Source organism: Momordica charantia, assembly GCF_013281855.1.
Source record: "Momordica charantia cultivar OHB3-1 chromosome 3 unlocalized genomic scaffold, Mcharantia_2.0 BLBB01000003.1, whole genome shotgun sequence".
Taxonomy (NCBI): Eukaryota; Viridiplantae; Streptophyta; class Magnoliopsida; order Cucurbitales; family Cucurbitaceae; genus Momordica; species Momordica charantia.
The window spans coordinates 11,080,577-11,088,198 of record NW_028275161.1 but is presented as its reverse complement, the minus strand read 5'-3'; the positions used below and the strand labels follow the sequence as shown (position 1 = coordinate 11,088,198).

The 7,622-nt window shown below is 29.8% G+C and overlaps 1 pseudogene; it reads left to right on the top strand.

Moving 5' to 3' along the window:
- Positions 1–6,428: 6,428 nt before the first annotated feature.
- On the top strand, positions 6,429–7,400 carry LOC148212373 (L10-interacting MYB domain-containing protein-like; annotated as a pseudogene).
- Positions 7,401–7,622: the final 222 nt, after the last annotated feature.

Sequence of the window (7,622 nt, the reverse complement as noted above, 5' to 3'; positions counted from 1 at the left end):
TGGTATTTTCTCTCAAAGAGCGGTAAGTTTTTCTTCCTCATTGTTTAAGTTTTATTTTTCTTGATTTTTAGTTCTTTAATTTAGTTTATTGGGAAAAGTTTTGAGGTCTTTGTTTTTTAGAATAAAAGATTTTAAGGCCTTTTTACCCTAAAAATTTTCCATAATTTTTTGTTTGAATCTTTTTGTGTATGAGACTGTTTTTGGGCTATTTTGAGACTCTTTTTGCATAAAAAGTTTACCTATTTGTATCATATAAATTATAGTTTGTTGTTATGATTTTTACATGAAAAATTATATGTTTTTAAGTTTTCTAGCATAATGGTTTATATATATATATATATATATATATATATATATATTTAAATTATTATTTTTATTTAGTTGTTTTCTTTATTTTCTCAAAAATATAAATTTTTGTTTTAAAAATTATTTTTAAGAGATAATTTGTTCTTAGAATTTAATAAAATAAAAAGAAAGAGTTTTATTAAATCTTTATCTTTTTATTATCCTTTTTAAATAAGGATTTATTAAGGTTTGTTATAAAAGCCCTTAAACCCTAGACTTTATTTTTCTTAAACTGCTAAACCTAGTTTTCTCTCAAAGAGAAAAAGAAAAGAAAAGAAGAAGAGTTTTGGTATTTTCTCTCAAAGAGCGGTAAGTTTTTCTTCCTCATTGTTTAAGTTTTATTTTCTTGATTTGTAGTTCTTTAATTCAGATTATTGAGAAAAGTTTTCAGGTCTTTGTTTTTTAGAATATAAGATTGTAAGGCCTTTTTACCCTAAAAATTTTCCAGAATTTTTGGTTTGAATCTTTTTGTGTATGAGACTATTTTTGGGCTATTTTGAGACTCTTTTTGCATAAAAAGTTTACCCATTTGTATCATATAAATTATAGTTTGTTGTTATGATTTTTACATGAAAAATTATCTGTTTTTACCAAGTTTTAAAGGTTTTCTATACAGTTTTCAGATCTGATTTTTCTATAAAAATCAGTAAATTGTTAATTGTTTTATGGAAATTTCTTGGAAGTTTTATTTTATAAAACATAAAATTTTCCAGATTTAAAATCCCTAAATTTTCAATTGATTATAAGGCTTTTAAACTTGTTTTGTTGAGAAATTTTTTGTACATTTAGTTCGTATTAATTTATACCAATTCTTGTATTTTTAAAGGTTGTTATTGTTGATTTTAGAGGCTTTTTAACCCAGTTTTCAGATATGGTTTTGTAGCCCCAAATCCATAATTTCCTAATTATTTTGCATAAAAAAGTGTTTTGAATGGGAAAATTGGGTAGATAAGATTTGGTTAGTAATTGGTTGAATTTTAAATCCTTGGATATGATTTAAGGATTGATTTTGGATATTGGTTGTTTCTAGGCCTCTTAGTTGACAACTACCAAGGAAGAAGTTAATTAAGTTCGTAGGATTTCTGAAAGAGGTAAGTGATTTACCATATCCCTTCGAAAAGTGTTGTAAGTTATTTATCATATCCCTTCGAAAAGTGTTGTAAGTGATTTACCGTATCCCTTCGAAAAGTGTTTGTAAGTGATTTACCGTATCCTTTCGAAAAGTATTGTAAGTGATTTACCATATCCATTCGAAAAGTAGATATCTTGCACATGAAATTGAAGTTTTATTGTGGATTTGAAAACTAATTTGGCAATTGAAATTATGTTTATTTGCAAAGTATTTGAAGTATTCTTAAATGATTTGATAAAGTTTTGTTTAGATTTATTTAAAGGTTTGAAATTGATATTTTGTTTATTTGTGAAATATTTGAAATCATGTTTTAGAGGATTGATAAAGTTTGTTTTAAATTAGTTCAATGTTTTGAATTAATTTAATATTGAAAGTAAGTATTTGTTTTGCATTTTTTTAAAGATATTTTGATTGATTTGATAGGGCTATCCGGATATGCCATGATTTTGTTTGAGGAACATTTTGCTTATTTGGGGTAGTAGCCTAATTTGGAATTGATGGATTTCTGTTCTGGCTTATTTGTGAGAATGCAGTTTTGTGGTTTGGCATTCCTTGAGAACGAAGATTCATGTGTGTGTTATTCACTCACATGACCTCACACTTAAGTAACAGTTCTGTTTGTTCTGGTCAATATTATTTCGACAACTCTGTTCTAATCGATATTATTTCGACAACTCTGTTCTGGTCGATATTAATTCGACAACTCTGATAGAAGCTTCTGATTGATTGGTGTTACCGACGGGTAACCACATATGTTCTGTAGGCTACCCAAATAATGCAACCTTCCACCCTGATTTTGAAAGTATGAATGAATGTAAGATTGTTTTGAATGTTTGAATGATTTAGCTATTCAAATGTTTGAAAGTTGTGCCAAATGTTTTAGAATGAATTTTGAAAGTTTTGATTGAAAGAAAATTTGTTTTGAAGGATTTGAAGTTTGATCAAATGAAAGTTCGTTTTGAATTAATGGAAGTTTGTTTTGAAAGAATGAAAGTTTGTTTTCATTGACTGGAAATTTTACCTTATTTAAAGACTTTGTTTCCGAAAATCTAGTTTATTTTGAGAGTTTTGAAAATTGTATTAAATATTTTAAAGGACTTTATAAGTTTTGATTTGTTTGTATTTTTGTTTACGAATGTTTTGAAAGGAAAATGAACTTCGAAATTCGATATAGAAATTGCTTATTGAGTATTTTTGTACTCATTTTTTTTGTTTTTTCTAAATGTTTTCAGATGAAGGTTCAAGTGACTGCTCAGATAGTGATTGAGGAATAGCGTTCTGGCATGAGGAGTTGAAATCTTTAGTATTTTCCATTGTTTCTAGCTTATGAGAACTTAGTTAGTTGTGGTAGTTATTCTTTGACTTTATTATAGTGTAGGTTATTTTTTTCAAAGTTGGACTTGTCGTTATCTTTTGCCATAGGATCAAATTAAATAAAGAGGTTTTTCCGTTGATTTAATGTTTATTTGTTTTCGCTTCCGCATTTTGTCAGAATGACCGTATTCATTAATAGTTGCCATCTAGACCCACCTTTGAGGTTATATATTCATTAATAGGCTAAAGGATACTAGTATCTCGTGGTAGAGAGTCACTTTAGTCTCTTTCGCCATTAAAATTTGTATTCATAACACTTTGTATGTGGCAACAAACTTAAGAATATGATTGTCAAATTTTATCATTAGGTTGTTCTGACAAATATTTGTATTTTTCCATATTATAGCAGCAAAAGCTTTGGTATGAATATTTAAGCTTTAGTTGATAAAGAAATTTCAGAGTATTTTTGTTTAAAGAAATCCAACTTCATCATTGTGGATCCGCTCATTAAGGACTTTCACAAAAGTTTTACGAGCATAATGCTCATATAAATGTGAAGTTAGAAAGCATAAATTTTGATATCTTTAAAGAATAAAGTTGGATCGAGAATACACATGTTTAGATTACATCACATGTAATTCTCATGTTGCTCTTCCACACTTGATCCATGTCATTAAGTATATTTGGTGTGTTAATCATTGAAGGTTGAGTCGCAACTATACATGTGACAAAAGCTGTTTTGGTTCCTCATCAATATGCGAGATGGACCGGATTGTTATTAAAGGGAAGTTTATTTTAATAGCATTGAGTTGTGCACTAAAGAATAAATTAATATAATTGTCAGTAAAGAAAATTGTTATCCAAGTGAGAGATTGTTGGAATTAATTTCATTATTAATTCATATGTCGATAACAAATTAAAAAGCAATTATATTTGGGCTATTTAATGGGCATATGAGTAATCTTGATTATTGGCCCATGACTTCTCATTTAGTGGTGTGACTTGTGTAGAAACCAGCCCATTAATGTTAGGGGATTATGGGAAACCCTAGGATTAACCTATAAATATATGGTTATGGTCCCCAATACACTATGCTTCTTGAGTCTCCTGTTCCCCACAAATAGAGAGTATTGCCCATATTTGGTCCGGGTTGCATAGTTGAGGAATACCACAAACCACAACTTTTTGCAGTTCATGGTAGTTCATGGTCAATTTATCTAATGGTTCCAGGTAATTCTAATCTCTTTATAGATCTTGGTCTTGATTGTTCTAGAATTTTATGGCTTTTATTATAGAATAATTATGAATTGAGATTTATTTAAATTTTCCAACATTATGATCTCTAATGGATTTGATTTTGATGACCAGGCATGTATCCTTTTGTTAAGAAACTTATAACTATTTGGATCCAATGAGGAGTTATAAAAAATTGTCTTATATTATTGATATGAATGGTAAAAAGGAAGCATACAAACTTTAAGCATGAATTCTTATTTTATTTATTCAAGAGAGACCTTTATTGAAATTGAGTTTGTCTTCACTTAGGGCTCGTTTGAAAACCCATTGGTTTTTGGTTTTTTGTTTTTTTTTTCTTTTGGTTTTTAAAAAACAAGGGTGTTTGACAATTAATTGAATTTATGGTTTTTGAATTTTCAAAAACGTTTTTAGAAATTTGAAGAAATTTTGGAAACTGAAAAACAGTTTTCAAAAACTGGTTTTCGTTTTTAAAATTAGATAGTGAGCACGCAAGCCCTAGAACACCTTCGACAACTCAGAGTTCCTTCGACAACCCATAGCTCCTTCGACAATTCGAAGCTCGTTGATCTTTCCTGAGTTTTCTTCCACATTCAGGTGAGTTTATATTCAATTTGTTTGGTCGTTTCCTTTCTTTCTTGTTGTAATTGCATGTTTAGGTTAAGGATTTCATGAGTTCATGGTTGGAGTGATGTTCAAAACTTTTTTTCTGATTAGGGCCGGATTTGTTAGTGATTTTTGATTTCTGAGTTTTGCATCTTTGGATTGAATCGATTTCGAAACTTTAATGTCTCTGTTTTTGGAGATTTCTTCAATTCCTATTCATCGTTTTTCTTCCACTGTTTTAAGCTTAAGGTGGATTACTAATCAATGTAATAAATAATAGTTTTAGGAGGAAGAACAAACCCATAACTTTCTTATTTTGCAATTCTTAATTTACCCTTCTCCTTCATCCAATATTTTCGATTACTTCTTGGGTGTAGTTAGTTCTAAAGCTTCATCTTCTTCTTTTATAATATTTGTTTCCCTTTATGATTTTTTTGACTTCTTCATTCAAATAATGAGACAGTGTCGGATATCACTATTGTGTTTTGTAATTCCATTAATTTCTACTTTCTTTCTGCTCTGTTTTGTGATTTTCAATGTAGGTTTCTTTATTATAATGGAGGGGGCATTTGAGCATTTGAGAAATTTCTTGATTTTTCTTTGTTCCTTTTGTTTTTTGGTTTGTTTGAAAAATCTACGACTTTTGAAATGTGTGGATTTCAAATGTATGGATTTTTGTTTCCCTTTCTTTCTTGAGGTGTAATGGAGTCAATAAATTAATTGATTCGAGCTTGTTGTGACTAGTATGCTTGTGTATGTCACGTCTTCAGGTGATAAGGTTGTGCTGGTTTGATTTTATTGGCGTTGATGAGGTTTATTGTTCTACCACTCGTCTGGATGACTTTACTTAGTATTTAAAGATTTCTTATGAGTGGTATAACTTCGATGCAACTTCAAGAGAGGGGCTAACCGAGACACCCTTCTAGTAAGATTGAAATTTGCTTCAGTGATTCGGTTTTAGGAGACTCTCTTTCTATTTCATCTGCTGAATTCAAGAATATGCATCTTATCGTCACAGTTTTTGGTTGGCCAAGTCCTATCAGTTTTCAGATAATCTGTGCATTCCAAATTTCTGAAGGCATTCTCAGTTGTGGATCATTATCTTCTTAAGCTTTAAGTTATTACGCTCTACTATATTTTCCATTTAAGTTTACATTACTGATTTTAGACTAAGAATTAGTTGCAATTAAGCGAAAGTTGAGTTGGTGTTATTCCTCCCATTTTTCCTTTGTTATTCGTCCCACTTCCTAACAGAGGAAGCTATTTTTATCAACTTTCTTTTTTGTTTATCTAGCCTCTGACTTGTGTGTAGTTCTTTGGGTTTTCATTTTCCTTTTGTTCTCTATTCTCTTATAGGAATTCATGGATGTGTAGATTTGTTTGTATCATTTGAATTTTTTGTCTTTGAACCTTTACCTTATTACTAGGAATCAGGTAGTTGTGGTGTTTCTTGTTATTTTCATTTCTTGTTATTTCTATCTTGCATGATGATTCTTAAAGGATGATGGAGAGAGAGTGGGATTGAAATATTCAGCCAACTTCCAATCTCCTAAATAAGGAAGAAAAAGAAAAAGATACAAAACATAATCTCATCCCATGTTCGTAGGAATTAAGAATGATCTATAGCTAAAACTTTTTATTGGTGGAAGTGGAAGACTTTTTGTTTAAGATTGATGAAATTTGGTGGACATAAATGTAAGAAAGGTCAACTTGATGCTTTGATTTTTGTCCAGAACTGATATTTACGATGCTGAGAGCAAATGAAAGCGAATCAAAGACTACCATGAAGCCCATCTGTACTGATGATGTTACTCAAATTGATGGATCAAAATATGATGGACCGTGGTATTTCAAAAATGAATCAATCTTTATAGATTTGATGGATGAAGAAGTTATGAAATGAAATCGTCCAACTACAACATTTACTAAAACTAGTTGGAGTTGCATGAAGGAACAACTCCTTTCTAAGACAAGGTACAACTATATACATAATCAAATTAAAAACAAGTACAACAATCTTAGACAAGTTTATAAAGATTTCAAAAGTCTATTGAATGATATTACGGGAAAAGGTTGGGATCCAATATTGGGAACTATTACTTTGGAAGAAGAGCAATGGAGCGATCTTATTAAGGTACTATTTTTATTCTTATTATTATCATTTTTTTTTACTATTTAAAATAGAATGTTCTATAGAAAGTGTTAAATGGTTAATTTTTATAGGTTAACAGAGAGCTAGGAAGTTCAAAATGAATGGTTGTCCACAATATGAGAAGTTGATGAGAATTTATGGAGATACAATGGCAACAGGATGTCATTCTCATCCATCATAAAAAATTCCATCAGATTCCGAAGGTGAAACTAAAAGTGAAAGTAATGCTCCTATAAGCAGTGAATGTTTTGGTCAAAGTAGCATGAGCAAGAAGTCTAAAAGAAATAGAGGAGCAATAAGCGAAACTATGTTATCTTTCGTAGATGCTTATGTCGAGAATTCAAAGAGAAGAAATGATATACTTGAGAAGAGACTTATTGGTTCTTCATCAGCTGGCATTAATGAGACTTCATCAAAAGCAAAATATTGTATTGATGAAGATTGAGCATATTTTTAGAAATTTTAAATAACATGGTAGATATTGGTGATAAAGCCTATACCAAAATATTGAAACATTTGCTTGAGGACAAATCTTGGAGACAAGCATTCTTGGGTATTCCTGAATCAAGAAGGAGAGAATTTATTAACCACCTTTGATTTAATTTTATGTCATTTGTTATATTTTGTCGAGGAAAAACTTGTAGAGTTACCGTTGACTAGTTGATATATTGTTGGTTCGTATTTTGTGCAAGGGAATACTTTTAGTTTGTTACTATTGATCACTAGTTGATGTGTTGTTGGTACGTATTTTGTGCAAGGAAAGACTTTGAGTTTGTTATTGTTGACTAGTTAATATATTATTGGTTCATTATTATCCTT